This window comes from Dasypus novemcinctus, chromosome 17 (genome assembly GCF_030445035.2).
Source record: "Dasypus novemcinctus isolate mDasNov1 chromosome 17, mDasNov1.1.hap2, whole genome shotgun sequence".
NCBI lineage: Eukaryota > Metazoa > Chordata > Mammalia > Cingulata > Dasypodidae > Dasypus > Dasypus novemcinctus.
Window position 1 is genome coordinate 98,579,148 of NC_080689.1, and position 27,499 is coordinate 98,606,646.

Genomic DNA, 27,499 nt, shown 5'->3' on the forward strand with positions numbered 1-27,499 from the left:
ACTCTGATATACCAAATACCGTTGCTTGTATTCTTTGGATGTATTGTATGATTTATTAACATGTACTAATAAAGTAAATTTGGGAAATAAATTCTCCCCAGAACGCAGGCCAGGGGCCAGCACTCCTCAGGCTCCTCAGAGGAGCCAGCCCCCAGCTCCGGGAGAAAGGAGCAGGGACGACAGCCTCGCTCGGGGCCGGGCTCGGCTGCGCCGGGCCAGAGGCCCCTCACACCGCGCTTCCAGCAGCTCCAAGCAGCCGGCCTCGGTGACCTACGCCCGGGCCCAGGCCGCCTCTGGTGCACTGTGCGTGGGGACACCCCCACTTGCGGGGATCCCCTGCCCACCAGTCAGGAGCCGCCCTCACGGCGTAGGGGGAGATCGCCCTCCTTAGCGCCAGCCGGACCGCGCGATGATTGGCTGCTGGGCGTTGTCCGTCACGGGGAGGGCCACGCCCCCTCGGGGCGGAGTCGGGGAACCGGTCCAGACCTGATTGGCCCTCGGGCTCTCAGGCCCTCAAGTCCCGCCCGCCCCCGTGCGGCGGCCCCTTTAACAGCTGGCGGCGGTTGGGCGCGCGCCCCGCGGACCTGCTGCGCGCTCCCGCGGCACCCCTGCGAGCCCCAGGGCAGGAGGGACGCGGTGTCGGGGCGCACGGGGCGCTGCGGGGAGCGCTCGCCCGCCCTCGGGACCCCCGTGTCCCGCCCGCGCAGCGGTAAGTCTGGGCCCCGCGTGGCGTCGGCCGGGCGCAGGCGGGGCCCGTGGGCACAGATGTGGGCGAGCGAGCCCCCTTGCCGCGTGAGGGGCGCCCGTCCCGCGCCCACGGAGGTCCTGCTGCCTCGCCTGCGGGGGGCGGGGTCCTTCGGGGCCTGCGGGGGGGGGGGGCTGCTTCTGCGGGCGGCGCGGGCCGGGCGGGGGCCTTTCGGGGGTCCAGGCCCAGCGCGGCGGGACTGGGGTGAGGCCCGAGTCAGAATAAGAGTCCCGCGGCCCACGGGGAAGGCGGCCCACACTTCCCCCATGGTCCCTCCTCCCCCTCTTTCCCTATCCCCATGGTCCCTCCCCCCCCACTATTCCTTCCCCCAGGGACCCTCTGCCCACCATGCTCTCCCCCCCACTATTCCTCCCCCCAGGGGCCCTTGCCCACGGTCCCTCCTCCCCCCAAACGGACCTGTCCCCAGTCTTGGTCCCTTCCCACCCCCCACTATCCCCCCCAACACGTTCCTTCTCCCCGTCACAATTTACCCCTCCCCCACTGTCCCTCCTCCCCCGTCCTTCGCCCCAGGGTCCCTCCCCCCACAGTCCCTCCTCCTCCTCCTGACCCTTCCTTCCCCACGCTATCCCTTTCCTCCCCATCCTTCTTCCGCCCATGGCCCCTCCTCTGCCCACAGCCCCCCTCCCTCCCCACATGCCCCCTGTTTCCCCGTGGTCCAACCTGCAGCCCTGCCCCCTGCCCTCCCTGCCTACCCTCCCAGGTTCCTGGGGGCCTCCCCTTTCAGTGCTCCCTTCCCGGCCCTCTACTTCACATTTGCCTCCAGGCCCAGGCTGCTGCTTCTCTTTCTTCTACCCTGGATAGGGCCAGCTGGTGCCTGTCCACAGCGTGACTTTTACAGGGGAACTGATCTGCTCCCTGGGGAGGGGCCCTGGGAAGGCCGGGGGTGGGGGGGTGGGGGGGGGGAGCAGGGCTGACACCCTGTGTGTGCCCTCAGGGAGCACAAGGAATGGGGCCCTCTCCTGGGAGGGGCGCGAGGGCAGGTTTCTGCCCAGCCTGGGAGTTTTGCAGGAACCTCAACAGTTTACAACTAAAAGTGTGTATCCAACCCAGAGGTCTGCGGGTGGCGCTCTTCCTCATCGTGGGCATTTGCATTCTTTGGGTCCAAGCCCTGGTGAGCCACTTGAGACTTTCGTTTTCTCTCTTCCTCCCGTTTTACGCCTTTCTGCTTTCCGGGAGTACACGCGGCAGGCCAGGTCTGTGGTCTAGGAGCCGGCTCCCATCGCACCCCTCCTGGCTGTGCTGCCCTGGACGCCCTGGGACAGCCTGAGCCAGGACCTTCCTCAGAGCTCCCCATGGCCCCAGGGAAGCTTTTCCTTTTGGTAGTGGTTAAAGCTTTTCTTAAAACTTTGATTTGTTGGAGTAATGCTGGGTGGAAATGGTTTGTGTGTCTTGCTAAGATGCTAGCTTGCGAGGGCCGGAGGAGGTTGGCTGGCCAACAGGGGCCACCGGATTTGGGTGCCTGCTAGGGTGCACTGCACAGACTGGGAAAGCGCACCTACTAGGGGCTGCTGAGGGAGCCCAGGGCTGTGCTGAGCATTTCAGGAGCTCCAGGGCAGCTCTGCTTCGCAGAGGGGGTGACCCAGGTGCCTTGGGGACACCATTCCAGCCCTGCTGTGTCTGCCAAGAGCTGTCACCCAGCTGACCTTAAAGGAGCCGGCTGCAGAGGAAGCCTCTGCGCTTACTGTTCTCAGCCTCTTAGAAGAGTTGGTCCCATTCCAGGGAAGCAGTTCAGAGCTGTGGAGCAGCTGCTCTACTTAAGACAGATGTGCTGGACTTCCTCACCCCCACCCCCTTCTTTTGACCCCTGCGCTTCCCCCTGAGCTTCTGAAGGTGTTTTTCACACGATTGCCACCCTGGAAGGGGGAAAGCCAGGCAGAGCTGCTGGGGGCCCTGTCACTTCCACACAGATGACTGTGCCATTCTCCTAATGCACTGTCACTCAGCAGATCCTAAGTGTGAGGAGGAGGAATACAGTGTTGCTCAGTGGGAAAATCTGGGGAGGTTTTATACCAAAACCTTAACAATGAAATCTTTGGATGAGGATTAGAAGTGTTTTTCTTTAAAAAAAAAAAACAAATTAATTTTATTGATACATGCTTATATGTTTTTAACAAATCAACTTTATTGGTATACATTAATAAAAACAATTCATTTAAAGTGTACAACCAAAAAAAGTGCACAACCCGTGGTATTTGGTATAATCACATAGTTGTGTATTCATTACCTCAACCATCATTAGAACATTTTCATTATTTGAATAATAATAAATAAAAATAAATTAATAAGGAAATTCATCACCCCTTGATCTTTGTTTCCCCTGCTGAACTGCTGCTATTCTTTTTTGCTGTTCTTACACAATTATCTACTTATTAAGTTTTACTGAGATATATTCATATACCATACAATCTATCTGAAGTGTATAATCAGTGGCTTTTAATATTATCACAGTATTATGCATTCCTCACCATCAAATTTTAGAACATTTTCAGTACTCTAGAAAAAACGCAAACCCCTTAGCAGTCCTCCCCAGCCCTATATAACTACTAATTGAACTTCAACTTTATAAATTGATTTGCATTTACCTTTTATATAAATGGGATCACACAATATGTAGTACTTGTGTCAGGCTTCTTCACTCAGCATAAGTGATATTATGTTACAATCTTTTGTTAACATACATTTGTTCAATTTCAAAGAAAACAGGCATATATGCAACTTTATCCATATTCATATATTTCACACACAGTTTTATTATGCTGAAAAAAGCTTGGTTTCTATAGCTCTTTTTTTGGTATTTATTTTTCTTGAGTAAAGGATCACATTTTAAAGTCTCTGATTTTCAACTCTTCAGTGTAACCTCACTTTTTTTAAAACATTATTTTGTACATTTAATAATTGAATATGTAAACAATAATTTAAAAAGAAAAAGAAAACACTGTTGGATAAAGATACCATTTCTCGGGAAACGGACTTTGGCCCAGTGGTTAGGGCGTCCGTCTACCATATAGGAGGTCCGCGGTTCAAACCCCGGGCCTCCTCAACCCGTGTGGAGCTGGCCATGCACAGTGCTGATGCGCGCAAGGAGTGCCGTGCCACGCAAGGGTGTCCCCCGTGTGGGGGAGCCCCACGCGCAAGGAGTGCGCCCGTGAGGAAAGCCCAGCGTGAAAAGAAAGTGCAGCCTGCCCAGGAATGGCGCCGCCCACACTTCCCGTGCTGCTGACGACAACAGAAGCGGACAAAGAAACAAAAAGCAGACAAAGAAACAAGACGGCAACAAATAGACACCAAGAACAGACAACCAGGGGAGGGGGGGAAGTTAAATAAATAAATAAATAAAAAAAAAAAGAGATACCATTTCTCAAATAAACGTACTGGATACATATAAATTTTTTTGAATCCAACAATATGCTACACAATATATTTGGTTCATAGTCACACAATCATACAGTATTTGTCCTTTTGTGTCTGGCTTGCTTCACTCAACATAATGTCCTCTAGATTCATGCTTGTCATATGCTTTATGACTTCACTTACAGCTGTGTAATATTCCATTATGTGAATGCACCACAATTTACCCATTCATCAGTTGATGGACGCTTGGGTTTTTTCCAACTTTTGGAATTGTGAATACTGCTGTAGTGAACTTTGGTGTGCAGATGTCTGTTGGTGTTAGTGCTCTTCGTTTTTCTGGATATATACCTAGTAGTGATATTGCAGGGTCATGTAGCAAGTTTATATTCAACTTCTTTAGGAACTGCCAAATGATCCTCCATAGGGGCTGTACCATTCTGCATTCCCACCAACAGTGAATAACTAACTGTTCATTTCTCTCTACATCCTGTCCAGCAGTTGTGGTTTTCTGTCTGTGGCAGGGGGTGAGCATTTGTATGGGGTGTCAGTGATGGGGAATAAATAGGAGGAAGCTCACCTGGGCATACGTAAAAGGCATATAAATATGTTCAGATGTTCATGGGGCATTGCCATGGGGGGTGGAGACTCATAATAACGGAAGGAATATCCAGTTCCCATCCTGGGGAGCACTGCCACATTCTCTAATAGGACAGCAAGAATCCCCCAAATACAGGGGCAATGACTAGTGAAGGAGGATGGTCTACTTATGGGTCTTTGATATTGATGACTATAAGAACCTTTACTCTTTTTCTTTTTTTTTAAAGATTATTTATTTTTCTCCCCTCCCCCCCACCCCAGTTGTCTCTTTTCTGTGTCTGTTTACTGCGTTTTGTTTCTTTGTCCACTTCTCTTGTCAGCGGCACGGGAATCTGTGTCTCTTTTTGTTGTGTCAGCTCTCTGTGTAGGTGGTGCCATTCTTAGGCAGACTGCACTTTCTTTCATGCTGGGTGGCTCTCCTTACTACACGGGGGGACACCCCTGCATGGCACAGCACTCCTTGCGTGCATCAGCACTGCTCATGGGCCAGCTCCACGCAGGTTAAGGAGGCCCAGGGTTTGAACTGTGGACCTCCCATGTGGTAGATGGATTCCCTAACCACTGGGCCAAGTCCGTTTCCCAGAACCTTTACTCTTGAAATTGAAACCTAGCCTGTATTATAGGGCGCTAAGAGTTGCCTTCTCGGAGCTTCCTTTTTTCTCAAATGTAGCCTCTCTCTAAGCCAAACTCAGCGTATAAATACATTATTTTCCCCCAGTGTAGGACATGAATCCTGGGGATGAGCCTGTCTGGCACCAAGGGATTATAACCAAGCACCAACTAGCAATGCAGCTGGAAAAAGCCCTTGACCGAAAGGGGGGAAAGGTAGAGATAAATGAGTTTATAAAGCTAAGGAACTTCAAAGTGAGTTTCTGCACATCTCAGCAGGATCTTACTGACTGCCGAAGTAGGTACTATCCCAAATATCAGTGCTCCTGAGGGTTCTGGAGATATCCAACACTATAGTCATCACTAGAGCATTTTCATTATCTCAGTGATAATAAAAAACAAACAAAAAAATCCACCACCCCTCAATCTTTCTGTGCTTTCTTTGTTGTCCACAGCTCCCCTTTCTGGCTTATTTTGCTTTTTTCTTTCATCTCTAAATTGATTTCTATTTACATTTTATATAAATGGAATCATACATTATATTACACAATACATTTGGTTCATTGTAATGCAATTTTCCTGTATTTGTCCTTTTCTGTCTGGCTTGCTTCACTCAACATACTGCCCTCCAGGTTCATCAATGTTGTCAATGTTATGACTTCATTTCTTCTTACAGATGCATAATGTTCCATTGTGTGAATATACCACAGTTCTATTATCCATTTATCAGTTGATGGACACCTTGGTTGTTTCCAGCTTCTGACAATTGTGAATAATGCCACTATGAACATAGATGTGCAGATGTCTCTTCATGTCACTGCTCTCACAGCTCTCAGTTCTTCTGGATATATACCCCATAGTGGTATTGCAAGGTCATGTGGGAAATCTATATTCAACTTATTTAGGAACTGCTGAACTCCACAGTGGCTCTACATTCTGCATTACCAACCACAGTGAATACGTGTTCCTATCCACATTCTTTCCAACATTTAGTTCTCTGACATTGAATACTTTTTCATGTGTTTTTTGCCATTTGTATTTCTTCTTTGGGCAAATGTCTATTCATGTCTTTGGCCCATTTTTAATTGGGTCTTTTGTCTTTATATTGTTGAATTGTAACATCTCTTTATATATCATGGATATTAAACCCTTATCAGGTATGTGATTTCTGATTATTTTCTCCCATTGAGTTGGCTGCCTTTTCACTCTTTTGACAAAGTCTTGTGAGAAGCAAAAGTATTTAATTTTGAGGAGTTCCGAATTAACTGTTTTTTCTTTTGTTGTGTGTACTTTGGGTGTAAGGTCCAAGAAATCACATGTACCATGAAGTCTTTAAGATATTTCCCTACATTTTCTTCTAGTAGTTTTATGGTTCTGCCTTTTATATTTAGGTCTTTGATCCATTTTGAGTTGATTCTTTTATAGGGAATGAGATAGGGGTCCCCTTTCATTCTTTTGGTTATAGATATGCAGCTCTCCCTGTACAATTTGTTGAAGAAACTGTTTTTTCCTGTTAACATGGACTTGGTAGATATGTCAAAAACTAGTTGACCGTAGAGGTAAGGGTTTATTTCTAGAGTTTCAATTCTATTCCACTGTTCAATGTGTCTCTCTTTATGCCAGTACCATGTTGTTTTGACCCCTGAAGCTTTGTAATATGTTTGAAGATCAGACAGTGAAATTCCTCCTATATTATGCTATTGTATAGTATACTATGCTTTTTTAGAATACTTTTGGCTATTCAGGGGTACTTTACCTTCCAAGTGAATTTGGTAATTGCCTTTTCTGTTAATGTGAAGTAAGCTGTTGGAATTTTGATTGGTATTGTGTTGTATCTTTAAATCAGTTGAGTTAGGATTGACATCTTCACAATAGTCTTCCAGTCCATGAACATGGAATATCTTTCCATTTGTTTAAATCTTTCTAACATTTCTTTTAGTGTTGTTTTGTAGTTTTCTGCTTATAGGTCCTGTGCTACTTTGGTTAAATTGATTCCTAGGTGTTTTAGTCATTTTGTTGCTATTGTTAGTGGAATTTCCCCCCGATTTCCTCTTCAGATTATGCAGTACTAATGTACAAAAACATTATGGATTTCTGCATATTGATCTTGTATCCTGCCACTTTGCTGAACTCATTTATTAGCTCAAGTAGCTTTGTTTTGTAGACATTTCTGAATTTTCTAAAAATAGGATCATGTTATCCACAAATAGAGTTTTCCTTCCTCTTTATCCTATTTGGATGCCTTTACTGTTTTCTTTTTCTTGCTCTAACTAGAGCTAGTACAATGTTAAATAAAAAGGTTGCTAGTGGGCATCTTTGTCTTGTTCCTGATCTTAGAGGGAAAGATTTCAACTCTTCCCCACTAACTAAGATGTTGGTCATGTGGTTTTCATATATACTTTTTATCATACTGAGGAATTTTCCTCCTATTCATATTTTTTGAAATGTTTTTATCAAGAAAGGATGCCAGATTTTGTCAGATGCTTTTTCTGATTTTTTTCTGATTTTTTTTTGATTGAGATGATGTGTTTTTTTTTTTTTCAGTTTGATAATGTGGTTGATTTTCTGATGTTGAATGAGCCTTGCCTACCAGGAATAAATCCCACTTGGTCGTAATGTACAAGTCTATTGAGATGCTCCTGCATTTAATTTACAAATACTTTGTTGAGAATTCTTGCATCTCTGTTTAATAGAGAAATTGGTCTATAATTTTCTTTCCTGGTGGTGTCTTTATTTGGCTTTGATTTTACAATGATATTGGTTTCATAAAAAGTGTTGGGTAATTTTTCCTCTTCAATTTTTTGAAAGAGTGAACAGGATTGGTGTTAATTCTTTTTGAAATGTTTGGTAGAATTCACCTGTAAAGCCATTTGGTTCTAGACTTTTTTTTGATGGGAAGTTTTTGATGATGGATTCAATATCTTTAAGTGTGAGTGGTTTGTTAAGTTCTTGCATTTCTTATAGTGTCAGTGTAAGTTGTTTGTGCATTTCTAGGAATTTGCCCATTTCATCTAGGTTGTATAGTTTGTTGACATACAGTTTCACATAATATCCTCTTAGGATCCTTTTTATTTCTGTGGGGTCAGTCATAGTTCTTCCCTTTTTTTCAGATTGTATTTATTTGCCTCTTTTTTTCCTCTGTTAATCTCAGTAGGGGTTTGTAAATTTTACCTATCTTCTCAAAGAACCAGCTTTTGATTTTGATTTTCTCTAAAGTTCTTTTTTCTTTTCAATTTCATTTATTTCTATTTCAATCTTTGTTATTTCTTCTGCTTGCTTTGAGGATTGGTTTGTTGTTCTTTTTCTAGTTTCTCTTGTTGCTCAGTTAAATCTTTGCATTTAGCTCTTTTTTCTCTTTTAATATAAGTGCTTAGGGTTATAAATTTCCCTGTCAAGACTGCCTTTGCTGTATCTCATAAGTTTTTTTTGTGTGTGACATGGATCACAATGTTTATTGCAGACTTATTGGCAGTGATCAGAAACAGAAACAAGGCAAATGTCCATCAACAGAAAACTTGATACACAAAGTATGCTATAATTGTACAGCAGAATGTATGAAAGCAAAATAAACAAAATACAGCTCTAGCAACAACTCAGATTTAAAGTTCCAAAATAGGCAAAACTGCATTACACAGTGCTATATATTTTAATTATTTTAAGTCAACCTAGTGATTATTGATATGGGGAGAGGGATTATTAGACACAAGAGTCATTGGATGTGAGGGTACTCTTTGGAAAATCGCTATTTCTTTTTTTTTTTCTTTTGGTGAAGCATATGGTTGACTTTAGTTATTTTTTTATATTTACTTAATTTTGTCTCTTTTTTTAAATGTTACATTCAAAAAATATGAGGTCCCCATATACCCTCATCCCCCTGACCCCACTCCTCACCCCATAACAACCTCCTCCATCATCATGAGACATTCATTGCACTTGGTGAATACATCTCTGAGCAACACTGCACCCCATGGTCAGTGGTCTACACCATAGCCCACACGCTCCCACAGTCCACCCAGTGGGCCACGGGAGGACATACAATGTCCAGTAACTGTCCCACTGCACCTCATGGTCAGTGGTCCACACCATAGCCCACGCTCTCCTGCAGTCCACCCAGTGGGCCACAGGAGGACATACAATGTCCAGTAACTGTCCCAGCAGCACCACCCAGGACAACTCCAAGTCCCCAAAATGCCCAATATCACATCTCTTCCTCACACTCCCTACCCCCAGCAGGCACCATGGCCACTTTCTCCACACCAATGCCACATTTTCTTTGATTATTAATCACAGTAGTTCATGAGTAGAATATCAGTAAGTCCACTCTAATCCATACTCTATTCCTCCATCCTGTGGGCCCTGGAATGGTTATGTCCTTTCCCCCTCTATATTGAGAAAGGGCTTAAATTCCACATGAATGATGAATGCAGTTCTCCTGCATGTAGTTGTAGGCACTCTTGGCTCCCTGCTGTGGTGGTTGACCTTCTTCACCTCCTTGTTAGCTGAGTGGGGTAAGTCCAATAAATCAGAGTGTAGGAATTGCAAGTCTGTTGCAGCTCAGGGCCTGGCTGTCACATGGGCAGTCCAGAGATTCAGGTACCATGAGTACAACTAAACCCCAATGCCAACCACAGGTCCAGTAAAAGTAACAGGAGAGGCTTGTGAACCAAGATCACATCTCAGTCCAGCTCCATCACACAGAAACACAAGTTCCAAAGTAGGGCCAACTGACATGGCACTGAGCTCCATCTGCCATGACCATAGAAACTGTGGGTCTCTGTTGCCCTCTGAAGAACCAATACCTGGGGTTGTATCTACTTTATCTGTCTCTGGGACTATGCTGAGGTGTGCATAAGTGTGACCCCACTGATAACCTCCTGGTTCTTTTTTGGAGACCCATAGCCATATAAGCTCATTTGTCTTTTCTATTTCCCCTTTTATTCAAGGTCAAGAAGCATTTTTAACTCCTGGTATTATATGTAGGCTGAGATATTCTGCTGGTCTGAGTTGACCCATTTATTCAAGGTCATTTTCTAGTTAAATCATCAGCCAGTACTTGGTAGTAATCCTTCAGTGCCAGGGAGGCTTATCCCTGGGAGGCATGTCCCATGCTGGGGGGAAGGAAATGCATTTACATGCTGAGTTTGGCTTCAAAACTGGCCACATTTGAGCAACACAGAGGCTCTCAGGAGGTAACTCTTAGACACCCTGCAACTCTAGGTCTAGTTCTTATTTCAGGTGCACAGGCTCACAAGCATAGTCATTAGTATTAAGGACTCATTGTTGGACCATCCTTCTTTTTTGGTCTTTGTGGTTGCACTTGGGGGATTGTTGCTGTTCCACTGGGGAATGTGATAGAGCTCCCCTGGCTAGGAACTCAGCACTCCCTCAGTTGTCATTTTTAAATGTAACCACTATGAAAATATCCAAATATTTTTATGTACCCTGGATATATGCTCTGGAGAACTCACTGCCAACCATGTGTCCCCTGTCAATAACATCCCACACCAATATTCCTACCCTGCCATGCTTGAACCTCTCTGTGATCCAAAACTTCTTCAAAAATGAAGCCTAATATATTGCCACATTCCATTAATAGTAAAATGGAATATAGTGATGAGTTTAAAGTTTAGATATAGAATACATATTAATTTAGAAATATTAAGGTAAAAATAAATTGGGGTATCAAAAAATTTAAAAATGCAAAAGCTTTGTTTTTGATGTTTTGCCTTCCATCACTGCAGTAAGTGTTGCCCTTAGGCAAATTGGCAAGGCAACTTCTTCCATCTTTTCCTCACTATGTCCTTTCTTTTTCTTTTTTCCCCTAATTATTTTTTTAATTTTTAAATTACATTCAGAGAATATGAGGTCCCCATATACACCCCACCCCCTCACCCCAATCCTCCCCCCATAGCAACAGTCTTCTCCATCATCATGAGACATTCATTGCATTTGGTGAGTACATCTCTGAGCATGGCTGCACCTCATGGTCAATGGTTCACATCATAGCCCACACTCTCCCAAGTTTCATCCAGTGGGCCATGGGAGGACATACAATGTCCAGTAATTTTCCCTGCAGCACCACCCAGGACAACTTCAAGTCCTGAAAATGCCTCCATATCTCATCTCTTCCTCCATTACCCACACCCAGCAGCCACCATGGCCACTGTCTCCACACCAATGCCACATTTTCTTCGATTACTTATCACAAGATTTCATGAATAGAATATCAGTAAGTCCACTCTAATCCATATTCTATTCCTCCATCCTGTGGATCTTGGATTGGTTGTGTCCACTCCACATCTGTATCAAGAGGGGGCTTAGATTCCACATGGATGCTGGATGCAATCCTCCTGCTTTCAGTTGTAGGCACTCTTGGCTCCATGGTATGGTGGTTGACCTTCTTCAACTCCATTTTGGCTGATGGGGTAAGTCCAATAAACCAGAGTGTAGAAGCTGAAGTCTGTTGAGGTTCAGGCCCTGGCTATCCTATGGTCAGCCCAGAGATTGAGATCCTCTGGGTATACATTAAACCCCAGCACCAGCTACAGTTCTGGTAAATGTAACAGGAAAGACTTGTGAAAAAAGATCATGTCTGAGTCCAGCTCCATCACACAGAAACACAAACTCCAAAGAAGGGCCAACTGACATGGCACTGAACTCCATCTGCCATGACCATAGAACCTGTGGGTCTCTGTAGCCCTCAGAAGAACCAATACCTGGGGTTGTATCCACTTTATCTGTCTCTGGGACTCTGCTGAGGTATGCATAAGAGTGACTCCTCTGATAACCTCCTGGCTCTTTTTTGGAGACTCATAGCCATATAAACTCATTTGTCCTTTCCATTTCCCCCTTTGATTCAGGTCAAAAAGCATTTTTAACTCCTGGTATTATATGTAGACTGAGATATCCTGCTGGTCCAAGTTGACCCTTGCATTCAGGGTCATTTTCTAGTTACATCATCAGGTGGTAGTTGGTAGTAATCCCTCAGTACCAGAGAGGCTCATCCCCAGGAGTCATGTCCCATGCTGAGGGGAAGGCAACATATTTACATGCTGAGTTTGGCTTTGAGACTGGCCACCTTTGAACAACACAGAGGCTCTCAGGAAGTAACCCTTAGGCACCCTGCAGCTCTAGGCCTTGTTCTTATTTCAGGTGCACATGTTCATAAGCATATTCATTTGTATCAAGGGCTAATTGTTGGACCTTCCTTCTTTTTTGGTCTATGCCGTTCACTTCGGGATTGTTGCTGTTCCTTTAGGGACTGTGATAGAGCTCCCCTGGCTAGGAACTCAGCACTCCCTCAGTTGTTTTTAATTGTATCCACTATGAAAATATCCAGACATTTTTGTGTATCCTGGATATATGCCCTCTAGAACTCCGTGCCAGCTATGTGTCCCTTTTCAATAACATCCCACATCAGTATTCCTCTGCTGCCATTGTTGAACCTCTCTGTGATTCAAAAATTCCTGAAAAGTGAAGCCCAATATATTGCCAGGTTCCCTTATAAGTAAAATGGAATATAGCAATGAGTTTAAAGGTTAGATATAGAATACATATTAATTTAGAAAAATTAAGGTAAAAATAAATTGGGGTATCAAAAAATTTAAAATTGCAAAAGCTTTGTTTTTGATGTTTTGCCTTCCATCACTGCAATAAGTGTTGCCCTGTATGCAACTTGGCAAGGCAAATACTTCTGTCTTTTCCTCAGTGTCTATGTCCTATCTTTTTCTTTTCTGTTTTCTAATTATTAAGCTTATCGTCACAAGAGTTTTAGATCACAGTAATTCATATATACCATATACAGTACTCCCACATATCAAACATAAAACCTTTTCCCTTCCACAGCAATAATCTTTTTACATATTCATACTATATATACTTAAACTGATGTACAGATATAGAGACAATAGCTTTCAAAGAAGGTAACATTTGTGTTTACATTGTGATTTATATTTTACTCTATACAGTTCTCTAAATTTTTAGTTATCTTATGTTTTACATTATTATTTACATTTTAGCCTATCAGCCCCTATACATTTTTGGTGTAATTTTACATGTCTTATATCTGTCCTTGTGTACTCTTGTGAAACACTTCTATTGCCCACACCATTACATTGGTTCATCTATTCAAGACATCTCCCCCCCCCCTTAAGGCCCACAGTGACAGACAATCTTCATTGCTTGAAGGGCCATGTTCAGAGATACTTGCAACACTGTTGAGGGCTTGACATGCTCAACTGCCCTAAGCCCTTGGAGCCACCATTTCTCTTGAAAGATACAGTTCCCTCTATTTGATGGCATCAGTTCTCTTCAGGATGTGGGTATACCTTCACTCTCATTATATAGGTCTCTTTCCAATGATATAACCCACTATAGCAAAATGAGCATTCACATATTCCCTAGGAGCCTGTCCTGCATCAGATTATCCCCTTTAAGCAACTTAAACAGGTAACTTACCTTATTATATTTTTGAAAAGATTTTCTCAGCATTATACTCTCAACCAAATACCTGACAATCTCCTATGTTCATATGTTGCCAGACACTCCCCACAATTCCTTGGGCAATATTACCCATCCTCCAATCTCTAGCCCCCATAAACCTGCAAAGCCCCACCCAAAGGTAACCCTATGCCCCCATTTTATCCCTTCCTAGTAAAAATACCTCCAGCTTGTCATAGAGTTCACCCATGTAGGTGTCAGCTTACATCCTTCCTCTACCCCCCGATTTCCTGTAAGCCTATCATCCAGTCTCTAGCTCTCTGAGGCAGCTTGGTTTACTTATTTCATATCATTGAGGTCATGTAGTATTTGTCCTTCAATGCCTCGGTTGCTTCACTGAACATAAGGTTCTCAAGATTCATCCATGTTATCACGTGTGTTTGTAGTGTATTTGTTCATAAAGCCGAGTAGTATTCCATTGTATGTATGTACCACATTTTATTTATCCATTCATCTCTTGATGTACTTTTGAGTTGATTCCAACTGTGGCGATAGTGAACAATGCTGCTATGAGCATTGGTGTGCATATATCAGTTCGTGTCCTTGTTTTCAGTTTTACTGGATATATACCCAGCAGTGGAATTGCTGGGTTATATGGCAAATCTATGGTTAGTTTTTTGAGAAACCACCAAACTGTCCTCCAGAATGGTTGGATCCTTCTGCATTCCCACCATCAATTGGTGAGTGTTCCCATTCCTCCACATCCTCTCCAGCATTTGTAGTCTTCTGTTTTATTCATAGCTTTCAATCTTAAGGGAGTAAGATGGTATCTCATTGTAGTTTTGATTTGCATTTCCCTGATAGCTAGACATTTGGAGCATTTTTTTCATGTGCTTTTTAGCCATTTATATTTCTTCTTTGGAAAAGTGTCTGTTTAAATCTTTTTCACATTTTTTAAATGTGTCATTTATCTTTCTATTTTCAAGATATACGAGTTCTTTATATATACAAGTTAGGGAGGTATTAATTGAGATAAGACACCTGAAACTCAGTCATAAACCAGAAATAGATCTCCTCTCCTCATGACCTACTGTCAAGAAATTCTGGAGACATTAACCTGGGGTATCCATCCCCTAGCCCTCTGTATCTGAATGGTGCAGAACAGCCAAATGTGCCTCCCAGACGAAGCCACTCACATGAGAAAGCAGAAAAGAGCTTCAGCATCAGGACTTAGGCGAATGTGCCTCCAGGCCAGGGACTTGAAGCACTGCCAACATCGGAAGTTCTGGTAAACACTCTTGGGCTTACAGGAGTCATCCTTGGACTGGGTGGATGGAGGACCTCTCTCCATGGAGGCCCCCTGTGGCCTGAAGAAAGCATTCCCTGGAGGAATACTGGGGGTCAACTGGGCAGCTGGTGGGGAGCCTGAGGAGGAAGGCCTGGGGTCCAGGCTCCCTCAGCAGACTGGGTGCACCCCACAGCTGAGGCTGGGATCAAGGGCTCCAGAGCAGAGGCCCTCAAGATCCCAGGAGGGACATGCTGAGCAGCCCCACAGAGGATCCTTGGGTCACTTGAAATGTGGGGCATCTGAGGAAGGACAAAGGGCTGAGTAGGAGGGAGCTCTGCTGGTCCCCCTAGTTTTCTGATTTGAAGAATGATCTTCTCACTTCTAGTCCCACTGGGGACAAGGCCCCCCTTTTCTGTCACCAACTGTGGCCTGGGGAATGCAGGCAGTGGCAGAGAGCTGCCAGGAAGGAAAGATGGGGGTAGGTGCTGCCCCCAGGGAGGTGGGGGTTGTGGGCCAGGAATGGGTGAAGGGATTGGCAGGGCAGTGCCAGGATATAGGGAGACTCCAGAGTTCATGGTCTTGTCTGGTCCCAGCACTGGAGATGCTGTAGAGACAAGGAAATGGGTGCATTTAGAGACCACAAAGGCAACACTCTTGAAGCTCTCAGGAGCTGTCCTTTAATCATTAGGAAATTGAGAGCTTATTAAACATTTCTTCACCTATGCAGCTCTGGATCTACCCAGGCATAACTAAGATAGCTTTCTCTTAATCCAATCTTAATAGTTACTCTTTGTTCTTAGCTCCCAAAAGGACATCAACCAGACCTTCCCAGTTCTGCTTACAGGAATAAGAAGAATAAAATACCAACTGAAGGCAAAACCAGAAAATAGGATCAGAAGCACCAATATCTGAATCTAAACTGTCACTGAAAAATCACTGAAACTGAAACAGCAGTTATGAGTTTAACGTGCTTGAGATGACGCAGGACTGGAAAATTGCAGGTACCCTCCTCACAAGACCCCTGGAAGGTCTAAAGTCATCACTTGTTTCTTGTTTTGCACTTGCTTTTCTTTTCATCTCTCCCCTGGGTTTTTCCCTATAAAAATTCAAGTTCCCATTCTCACTTTGAACTGGTTTTGGGAAGATTCTCCCAGTTCCTTGCTTGTGCATTTGCAATAAATCACCTCACTGAGAGACGTGTTTCTCCTTTGTGGTGCTGGAACAGGCATGCCGTTCTGTTGGAATAGCCATGCATACGTCAAGAGAATCAAAGCTATGAATTTCAAAAAGTGAGCTGGCACCTAGGTGGAGGAAATTCAGAATAGCACCTGTCCCTCTAGTGATTTTAGGTTCTAGAACTCCAGATCAGGGTTTTCCCATAAGAGAACTCCCAGACCTCTGAGTGCTAAGGAGAAAGAAGCACGTGCTATCAGGACAGCCCCTCTCTGAGGAAATCGCTACCAGAAATTCAGCCAGACTCAATATTGGGTGAAGACATTCAGTCAGCCTCTTGACCAAAGAGCTGTTGCCAAGGAATGCTTTGGAAAAAATACCCCTCAGCATGCTCACGAGCAGATAGGGGATGTTCTTTTGGGTAAGTTCTAGACAGCACAAGGGCGTCATGAAGGTGGTAAATTCTTAAGATTATGTTCTGCATCATCTCTTCAGACTGTTACCAATACTACTGTTACTGCTAGTACTATTAGTGATAGAGTAACATATACCTAATACCTAATTGTATCTCTTCTCCTTCCCCTCTTCAGAAGGAAACCACCCTTCATTGAGTGTTTTACTGAAAACAAATAGCAGCCACTATCTATTCCATGACCATGAAGTATTCATGGACTATGAGCAGCATCTTCACCTCACCTTTAAAATGAAGAGCTGAGGGTTCACTGTGAGGAATTAGAGAAGATGAATTGGTTGAACATCTGAGTTTACACAGTTTAAGAAAAAGTCATAAAATCCAGGTAAACCCAATCTCTAAAACTAGCTGAAGTTAACACAAGTGCCCTGGAAACATTGAATCAAAGAAAACATTTGCCAGGAGTGAAAGCAAAAGGCCTCTGGGCTGGTAGGAGCTTAGAGGCTCTGGGCTGGGACCATTAGAGTAACTTCCAGGCTGCCTTGCAGACTGGATATTTCACTGCTGACTTGGCCACGATGAACTCTACCAAAAAGTGTTTTTATGTGAGGCCATTGATTCTAACTGTCCCCATAGGATCTCATTTACTGCAGGTCATATTCTTCCAGTAAAATCATAAGTTCCCAGGTGCCTGAAGTAATGACAAAGGGTGGAGACAAGCCTCTCTACACTACCACACAACGTAAACCCGCTACCATTTAATACACTTGTTATGTGGCTTTTTTCTAGAGAGAAACTCTTCCTGCATCCAGACTTTCTCATACCTATTGTAGCCCTCTCACATATCTAAGGAGACCCCTTCCTCAACTCTAAGTCTTGGCTTTCCAACCTACCCCACCAATTTCCAGGGGAGAGGTTCTTAGTGAAGTCCAGTGATTTCTCCTTCCTCGAGATTCATCTCAAATCTTGTTCCAAGAAGATGGGTCAACTGTGACTTTCTATGGATTTGAAGGATATCAGGGACCCTGATAACACACCACCTTATCCTACATGCTTACCTTTTGAAGTCACCTCGGTACACTTGGACACTGACCACCGCTCTCTGACAACCTCTAGGAAAGTTTCAATTCTCCACCCTGAGAGTGAACCGCTGCCAACAGATTCCCAGAAATCCACGGAAAGGGTGGAGAAGTTTGAATCTCAACAGGACTAGAATGGAGCACTCAGACATTCTACAGGGGGGAGGGGCAGAGGGCAGGTGGGCTTGAAGTGGGGGAGGGTAGAACTTCATCCAGGACTCTGACAGGGGAAATTGCAGGTGGGCCCTTCAAAGGATAAAGGGACAGCACAGTTATTAGGGATGTTGTTAGAGCAATTTATTGATTCTTCCTAATTCATAGCACAAAGACTTCTTCCTAGGTTCTATACTTAAATTATTTATAAATAAACATTGGTTTGTGCTGGAAAGCCCCTCCACATCAAAGAACTCCAGGCTTGTAGGCTTATAGGAAAAATCTGTGCTTTTTTCTCATTAATTGGTTGTGAAGATTTTAAAATTTACATTTCAGTGATTTTGATTGCTTTTAACAGGTGAACATTGCATGGTGTGAAAGTCAAATTTTGCACAATGGAAAATGTAGTGAGAAGTCTTCCACCCACCCACTTCCCCTGGCATCCCAGTCCACATCAGCAGAGGACACTAATGTTTTTGCTCCTTTTGCATCTTTCCAGAAAAATATCATGCAACTAAACGCAAACACGATGTAAATTCGTTATAAACATTTTATGTTTATTTCTGATTTTAAACAGTTTAGACAAGAGTATGTATATGTTATCTAGTGTCAGTTTTACTGCAATTACTGTCTTTTGGCTGGTAGCTTGTTTTCACCTCTTCTTCCCTTAGCATACGCTACAAGGAGAAGTTCTTCAATTAATAAAACCTTTAAAATATCCCTAAAAATAATATTCACAGTCTCAGTAAATAAAAAAATAAACGTCAGTAAATTTTGAAATTCAGTAAACAATGAATTGTATTCTAGCATAAGTATGTCTCAAATTGTATATGACATATATGTTAATACACATTGTTTTTATGAGATTTAAGTTTAACTAGGTGTCCTCTATTTTGTCTGGCAATGCTACATGAGAATTGGAACCCATTACCTTTTTAATGGTTACTCCATAAAGAAAAAGAAAGCACTGAACCTACAGTAAAGACAGCTGAATTTGTATCCATGCTCCACCCAAACACACGATTTTTACATTTCTACTGATTCAGAAAACAGTCACAGGAAGTATTACAAAGTCTGGATTTATATTCTACTTCATTGCTAAGAAGCTTGCTAAGAATTTGCCTCAAGTTTAAGGACTCAAGAAAGCCATGAACTAGTTTCTGGACTCAGATTATCAAATGTCCTTCAAACATTCAAACTTACTGAGTCCACATTTCCTGTACATATTAAATAACCTCACTAAAAAATATTCTAATATGGGAAAAGTCTAGGGTACAACCAGCAATGGAGTTCAGAGAAAGCATAACTTTGAAGGAGTTTCCAGAACCCAGATATTTTGCCAGGATGTTTCTATAAGGAACTCTGCCTCTGAATAGTAAAAAGGACATATTCTTTGAAAGGCCATGAACCAGAAGAAACAAATGCAGCCAAGACATGCAAAAGCAATCATTCCAATCTGAGGACACGGCCCTAGGCTAGACTTCTAAACCACTTCACGGAGGACCCTATCTCAGTGCATGGGACTGTCCTCCACATCTGTGAGTCTAACATCATGAGTGGTCCTTTCCCACATGTTTTCTGCCAGAGCCAGGGATGGCTGCTTGGGTTCCTGGAGAGGAGGCATGGCCTGAACATGCCTCACAGAGCTTTATGAGGCTCCACCACCTGCCTCTCCTCCATGGCCCTCTCAGGACCTGGTCCCTGCAGGACCTGGAAACTTGGCGCTTGCGCACGTGGCTGTGGGGGTGGGGCTCTGTCACGTGTTCTCTGGTCCTCCAACCGCCTCTGATGTCAGTTGGGAACCGGTTCCAGAAGCTAAACGCATGTGCACAGGGGGGAGGGCGAGTCCATAACTGTGAACCCCAGGGTCTGGGGGGGAGGGGTTGTCCCATCACCCTAGTCCCACCACTTCCACCTGCTTTTCTATGTCAGTTGTATCAAAAATAAAGGTGAAGAGTGCGCCAACTCATGACTTCCTAGTGGTGTCTCTGGGCTCAGGACTGTGTGTGCTCCTGTGAATCAGGAGCTGCTCCCTAAGGCTGTGGCTCTGCCCTCACTTGTCCCTTCCACTGTGGGGGGAGCATCTGTACTGCGGGAGGGAGGAGCACTGCAGACCAGACCAGCTGCATTTGTTCGACTAGATGGTATAGAGTTAAATTAACTTTAAATTGTTAATAATGTGACCTAAGTCTGTATCCGTTACATTGTGATAATACAAAAACTGAGGGAAAATATTTCAGTATATAAAATACCTTCTATTGGGGAAAGAGGGAATACTAAACATTAAGTGCAAATCCAGCATATCTTGGATATTTCACTATATTACTTTTTAAGGAAGAAATATTAACCGGGGTTCATGATGAAACCAGTATTTTTTCACAAATGCGAGAGTCTTTGCTTCATGGAATAATAAACAGTTTTTCAAGGCCTGGTGTCAATTGTGATGGATTTTCAAGCACAGGTTATATATAATATAAGATTTGGGCAAAAATGGACAAAAGTATGTGTGAGTCAATTGACTAAATGCAATTTACAAAAGATAATGTATATTTTCAAACTATTTGTAAAATTTGTGCTGCACATGCCGTATGCTATGAAATGATTGAAATGTATTCTTATATTTATGTATATATGCACACAGAATTATTTTAGAGAGAGTTGGTTCACAGTGTTAAACCTGGCTACATACCACTACGTTCATAACTGGGGCTTTAACTACTTTTATGATTGTATCCAGGAGCTGAGTTCCTCCGGGTGGAAATGTATTTTGTGGGGGTGTTAGCAGGGCAGTTAGTGTATTGGAGGATAGAAGGATGTTTTGTACCTGATTGTGGGTATACAGAGAAGAGGTTGATTGTGTATCTGAAAATGTGATATTCTATACATGTATTGGTGGGCCTCTTATGGACTGTAGAAATTCAGGGTGTGTGAGCTCTATTGTGCATGTCTTTTGGAACTGTGTTCACATGAATTGAAAGTTTGACACTCGTATTTGCATTTCACAGGTTTGTTGAAATGTAATAGATACCTTGAAATCTGTGAATCAGTGGTGTCTGTGTGGATATTTGGGGTTAAGTGGAGGACCTGAGTATTTCTTCAGTGAGCCTGAGGCTTTGGGTTTTTGGATCCTGTGAGATGCAGTGCATGTATATCAAGGAATTGGTGTTATGTGTTTGCAGTTTGAGGCTATGGAAACATTATATGCTGTGTGTGCTTTCCCCATTTTTCTTTGGGAATTTCCTGTGTTTAAGTTTGGAATTGCCTCTGCATATGCATATGGACAATGCTGGGGAACATGTCAGTATATTAGTCGGTAGGGACTGTGTATCTTCTGTATATTGATTGGTTGGATGTGTGGGATCATTGAAATGTACTCAGGGTACGTTGAGTGGTATATGTTTGGGTGACGTTCAGGAGTTGTGTGTAGATATTTTGGTGTTGAAGGGAAACTATAATAGTGTGTGAAGCTGGCAGATGTATATGTTCAGATGGAAGGATTGTTGTGTTTTATGGGCCTATTTTGGAAGATGCTGGAGATATGTTGATGATCATTAGCAAGTGTAGGGACTAAGTAAATGCGGGAGCTGTATTTGTATTTGGTGGTACAGGGTGGTATTTTTTCATATTTGTATTGTATAGGGGAATTGTGGGTACAGTTGAGGCATGTGGTACATTTTAAGTGTAATGAGTGTGTACTCTGGGTCACAGTGATTTGGATGTACATTTCCCAGTAGTATGCTATTGAAGCTTTCAGTAGAGAGTTATTAGTATGTCTTGTGGGCACTTAGAATGTGTATATATAGCTCATTGAATGGTGGGGTTGTGCATTTATACATGGAAGTGAACATCTTAGTGTGCTTGAGCTGATCTCACAAATCCACCACCATGGTTTTGCTTAAACAGCATATGTTGGTGTCTCATTTGAGACTGGAAGTCCAGGTCAAAGTGTGGGGAAAGCTTGCTTCCTCTGAAAGCCTGTAACATTCTGGTGCATCTTCTGGGAATCCTTGCAGTTCCTTGGATTGTTTCTCAGCCTCTGGTCAGTTGGTGATATCCTTTCCTTCCTGGCTTCTGTGACTCCTTGCTTCTCTACCTCAGGCCTACAGCCATGTGGAGCAGGACCCACCCACAATTTTAGATGGGCCACGCATGACCTGAAAATGAAAACCAGAGGGAATACTGTTAACACTGAGTTGACACCACAGGAAAGTGGATTAAGGTTAAACACAGGTCTAAATTGCAGGACCTAATTCAATCTACCACAGTGGGATGATTGTTTGTAATGGAAGTATGTCTACAATTTCGAGTTGTGGGAGTGGGGGTATCTAAAACGCCCACATAAAAACCACAAAGACACAATGTGGGGAGAGACAGAGAGTGTGCCTTGACCTGGGAGGATGGAACGTGGTCTGAGGGCTGCAGACCCCAGCCTGGCATTGCTGCCCCCATGTTGGATGTGAAGATTGAGGCCTGGAGGCAACAGCCCTCAACCTGGGGGTGGGACATGTCTTACCCTCCTCTTCCCATCTCAGGTCTTCACAGAGTGGCCCTTATGGCCAGGCTCCCTGATGCCCCAGACTCTTCTAATCTCCAAAGGCTGGTGACCAGCCCTTTTCCCTTCAAATTCTACACCAGGGCATGGGGTCACATGGGACCTGCTGTAACGCACTGGTAAGGTCTGAGGAGACTCTGGAGGTTATTTTGCCACCACTGGAAACTGCTCCTAAAAGGAAGTCTTTCTGATTGCTGCTGCAGGAATGTGGGACTGAAGGTGGAGGTTGTGTTCCAAGAGCCAAGGAAGGAGGGTGAGGACCTGCAGATGTGGAAAGCAGAGCATGCTGCATGGAGCCTAGACAAGGCCTGACAGAGGCCAGGTATCAGGGGTGAGGTCAGAACAAGGTTTGGCTCTGCAGCAGCCGGTGGAGAGAGCATGTGAGGGATGAGAAGACCCCCAACACCAACCCTAACCTTAACACCCACACCTCCCCTTTTCCCAGACTCACCATCTGGCTGCTGTTTCCTCAAGCAGGAAGCCCTGTGGTATCATCAGCCCAGAGCTTACCAGTCTAGGTTCTGGCTGTGGTTCAAGTTCCCTGCTTACCCATCCTTCCATCAGCAAATATGTCTTAATAGGATGGCCCCAGATGAGAAATGGGTACTAAAGCAAACCCAGTATCTCATCATTGGGCATCTAGAAACCATAAAGTTGAGAAACCTGCTCAAACATTGGGACAGATATGGCTGGAGGCAGCCCTAGCATGAGCTAGCCATGGCAGCAGGGGAAGCAGCAGCGGGAGAAGAGAGTATCCTCCGTGTGAGGAAACTACTGCCCCTGTTGAGAGGGGTCACCTGGAAAAGGCCTTGATGGAGAGGTACTGACCTTGGAGGGCCAGCATTGTTGGAGGTAGCTCTGTCCCAGCGAGGTACCTGTGCTGTCCTTCCTGTGGTGGGTGCCTTCTCTGCATTCTATCCTTCCCCAGCTTCAGGGAACACAATCAAGAGAGAGCCTGGGGTCAGGGCTGGAGCAGAGCCTCTGCTTCCAGAAAGCCTGGCTCAAATTTGGTTCCCCATGTTGATTCCATGCCCTTTGTGACTTTTTCAATAGTCTTCCCCCTCTGAGTCAGGTCAGTTATTTGTGAATTGAGGATAACACTGCTAGCTCTGTAGAGGTGCAAATATTATAGTTAGTACATTTGATTTATAGGAGCTGTGATCGGCATATTGTGAGTTCTCATAAAAATGTTCCTTCTTACTTTTACTAGGTAGAACACATCTGCCCAGTCCCCTAATGAACTCCACTCTGATTCCAAACAAAATTAATTACAAACCCTCTATGTGATTTCGATCCTCTAGCACTGGGACCTGACCCATTCAGCTCTGAATTCTGAACAGCAGCCTTCACAGTGTTTGCACAAAGGATACCACAAAGAAGTGTTTGCTGAATAAGGATGAGATGACCTGAGAATGTGTTTTTAGCTGCCTCCCAGGGTCAGAGTGCAGTAAAATGCAGTAACAGTCTCTTCTAAACTTGGTGAGTTAGAAGTCACAGCTACCTGTGGCAGAAGGCAAAATGACAGAGTGCTTCCCTCCAGGCCTCCTTGCTCTTCCCTTTGTCACACTGCATTGCCTCCCGCTCTGCCTCTGGGATCTGGTTCTGGGCCTTCCCCTTGTACATCAGCCAGTGACAGGAGCATGTGCTCATGCTCTCCTCTTGAGGGTTAGATGTGGGCCAGACTGCTTTTCTTTAGTCAACCCTGACATGTGAAGGAGCCTAGATCAGAGGAGAACTTCCAGAAGAGCTAAGCTGCAAACCCCCACCCTCAGACACCTGAGGGAAATCTACACCTATGGCTGTAATCAGTTGAGCTTTGCAGTAGATTGTTTATCTGCACTATTGTGGCAATGGATCAGTGGTATACCTGGAAAATATCTTGAACCTCAGTGCCCAGATGCACATATCCCAGGAAGAGGATTCCAGTGTAGGGTAACTATTTATATGTGAGGAAATTGACTCTCCCCTTGAGCATTCAATTCTTCACTTATGTTTTCAATCAAGGGTTTTTTGTTAACACTCAATCTTATTTTCATTCCCCAGTTTCTATCTGCAGAGTCCACTAGGATTATAGCAGTAAATCTCATTGCTGAGTGTACATTTCAGAAATTCAGTTTGCATGTGAGTCCAGGCTAGAGATATTTGTTTATAGCTGGGTTCCTTCACTATTATGTAAGAACTGCATGAGGCATCTTTACTATGACATTGAAGCTCCATAAATAATTGTCGAATGAAGAAAAAGGTTATACCTGTTTGAATCTCTAAAATGCAATCTGGGATTCAGAGGTTATTGAGCAAGATGGTTAGTAAAGAATCTCTATAAAAAGATAGGTAAATGGGTATGGGCAGAGGGATCAGTCGATTTGTAACATAGACCCCAAAACTGTCTCAGCTGGCCAGGTGGAAGGTGGCTCTAGAAAGTCTGCCATTTCCTCAGTTGAACTGAGTTATCCAGACATTTCTCACATGCTTCCATCAGGCAATGGATTATGAGCCTCCTGGGAAAGGGCGAGGCCTGCAGAAAGGGGCTCCCTGTCCTGACAATCTCTGCAGGTGCTTCCATCTAGGCTGTCTCCCACCTACTTTCCCATTTAATAGAGACTGGAGGCCTTCTGTGCAGATGCAGAGAGATCTGTGGCCCTTGAAACTCTCCGCAAAACTCATCCCTTTTTAGGCTCAGAGCCATTGCTTTATAGGCATTACTTTTTAATTGTATTTTCTTGAAGATACATATATCATGAATAATATTACATTTAAAAATATAAGAGGTTCTCACCAGCCCACCCCTCCATGCATTCTGAGTGTGTGTGTGTTCTCCAGGTTGTGTGAGATGTTGGTGTGTTTACAGAGATGGGAGTTTCTGTGTATATAACTGCAGTAGTACATGTGAGTTCAAAAGGTGGGGACCACGGGTGTGTCAGAGTGAAGTTTAGATGGTAAATACATGTGTGGGGTGGTGTTGGAGGTTTCTATATATACATGAAGAATTGTGGGCTGGGTGTCCTAGGGCTGTGGACAATTTTGTGAAAATTCAGTAAGTTTGTAGGTAGATTCTAGAGGTTTGTAGAGTGTAGGGAGCTCAGGCAAACTCTGTAGTGTGTGTTAATTCACAAGGCTATGTTTACTCTTCTAATGCATGCATTGGAGGATGGGCCATTAGTAATTGGTGGGTATTCATGGAACAAAGCAAGTCAAATGGCCACCTCTGGGTTCAACAGGGAGGAGTATTTTCTCATCAAAAACACTGCAGAAAGGAACAGGAAATATTCTGCCTAGCAACACAGTGGACCACTTTGGAAACTTTTGCAATTGTGTGTTTTGGGGTGGCTCTGTTTATTTTGAGGGGGTAAAGTGAGATATCATATATGTGTGTCTTTGTGAGGTGTGAATTGGGTGTGTGTCTATTCAAAGCATAGGCATTAAATACGTGCTCACACTGCCTGGGTGGGAGTTCAGGGCATTTGTTTTTGGTGTGGACCAAATTTGGAGAAGAGTGACTGCATTTTGTGGGGGCTGGGTTTGTGAAGATGAACATATTATCAGGGCCTATGGGCACATTCTGTTCATAGTTTCTCAAGATGGAGGCTTGTGTGAGTTTGTATTTGGGGTGTGAGGTGATTGTGTCCATTTCGGTGAAAGAGGGGGTGTCGTGTGTGAGATTTAGAAGAATGTGAAAAGTTGCTCTTCGTCTTCAGGTTCTGTGGCATCGTACCTAGGTGTGTGTTCACAGGGCTTGGGGGATTGACAGTTCCTTAAGTACTTGGTAATATCTGAGTTTATCTTGAATGCCTTTGGTTGTTGTCAGAGTCTATGGGATTGATTTGGGGGTTTTGTGAGTTTTGTTGTATTTTTTATGGGATACGAGGATATGTTTACTACTAAGTGCTTGTTTGTCCATGGATGTTTAGAGATTGTGTTTTTGTACTAAAGGTTAATTTTTACTGGGAATGGTGGGATTTACATAAATATATTTTTAAAGTTACATTAAAAAAATATGGGTCCCCATATAGTGCCCACCCCCTCACTCCACTCCTCCCACATCAACAACCTCTTTCATCGGCATGGCACATTCACTGCACTTGGTGAATACATTGTGGAGCACTGCTGCACCACATGGGCAGAGTTTACACTCTAACCCAGTCCACCCAGTGGGCCATGCCAGGACCTACAATGTCCAGCAACTGTACCTGTAGTACCACCAAGCACAACTCCAAGATGTGAACCTGTCCCCACATCATACCTCTTCTTCCCTATCCCTACCCTCAGCAGCTATCATGGCCACATCCTCCACATTAATGCAACATTTTCCTTCATTACTAATCACAACAGATCCAGAATAGAATATCAGTAAGTCCACACTAATGCATACTCTATTCCTCCATCCTGTGGACCCTGGGATGGTTATGTCCACTCCACCTCTATATTGAGAAGGGCTTAGATTCCACATGGAGGATGGATGCAATCCTCCTGCTTGCAGTTGTAGGCCCTCTTGGCTCCCTGGTGTAGTGCTTGACCTTCTTCACCTCCCTGTGTGCTGGCTGGAGTAAGTTCATTAAAATAGAGGGTAGGAGCTGCAGGTCTGTTGAGGCTCAGGGCCTAGCTATCACATGGACACTCCAGAGATTCAGGTCCCCTGAACATACTCCAAACCCCAGTGCCAACCACAGGTCCGGTAAAAGTAACAGGATTGGCTTCTGAAAGAAGATCACATCTGAGTTCAACTCCATCCCACTCAGGAACACCAACTCCAAAGTAGGGCCAAGAGACCTGGCACTAAACTCCATCTGCCATGACAGTAGAACTTCGAGGTCTCTGGAGCCCTCAGAAAAACCAGTACCTGGGGTTGTATCTACTTTGGCTGTTTCTGGCACCCTGCTGAGGCATGCATAAGAGTGACCCATCTGATGGTCTCCTGACTCTGTTTTAGGAGACTCATAACCATATAAACTCATATTTTTTTCATACAAGGGACTCAGTGTACAGTGGAAGGTCTGGCAAATATATAATTAGTGTCAGAGGTTCTTCAGGATTCTGTGCATTTGTGTGATTGTTACCATGTATATCCATTAGGCAAGGGAAT

The 27,499-nt window shown here is 44.1% G+C and overlaps 1 long non-coding RNA gene across 2 annotated transcripts; it reads left to right on the forward strand.

Annotated features, from left to right (window-relative positions):
* The first annotated feature begins 610 nt into the window (after window positions 1–610).
* Window positions 611–19,830, forward strand: LOC101425738 (uncharacterized). 2 transcript variants are annotated; one of them, XR_009181318.2, is made up of 4 exons: window positions 629–709; window positions 15,851–16,051; window positions 16,814–17,020; window positions 18,226–19,624. It is a non-coding gene; the product is annotated as an uncharacterized lncRNA (long non-coding RNA). The 2 variants fall into 2 exon arrangements; XR_009181319.2 differs by having other exon boundaries at window positions 611–709; window positions 16,814–19,830.
* The last annotated feature ends 7,669 nt before the right edge of the window (window positions 19,831–27,499 follow it).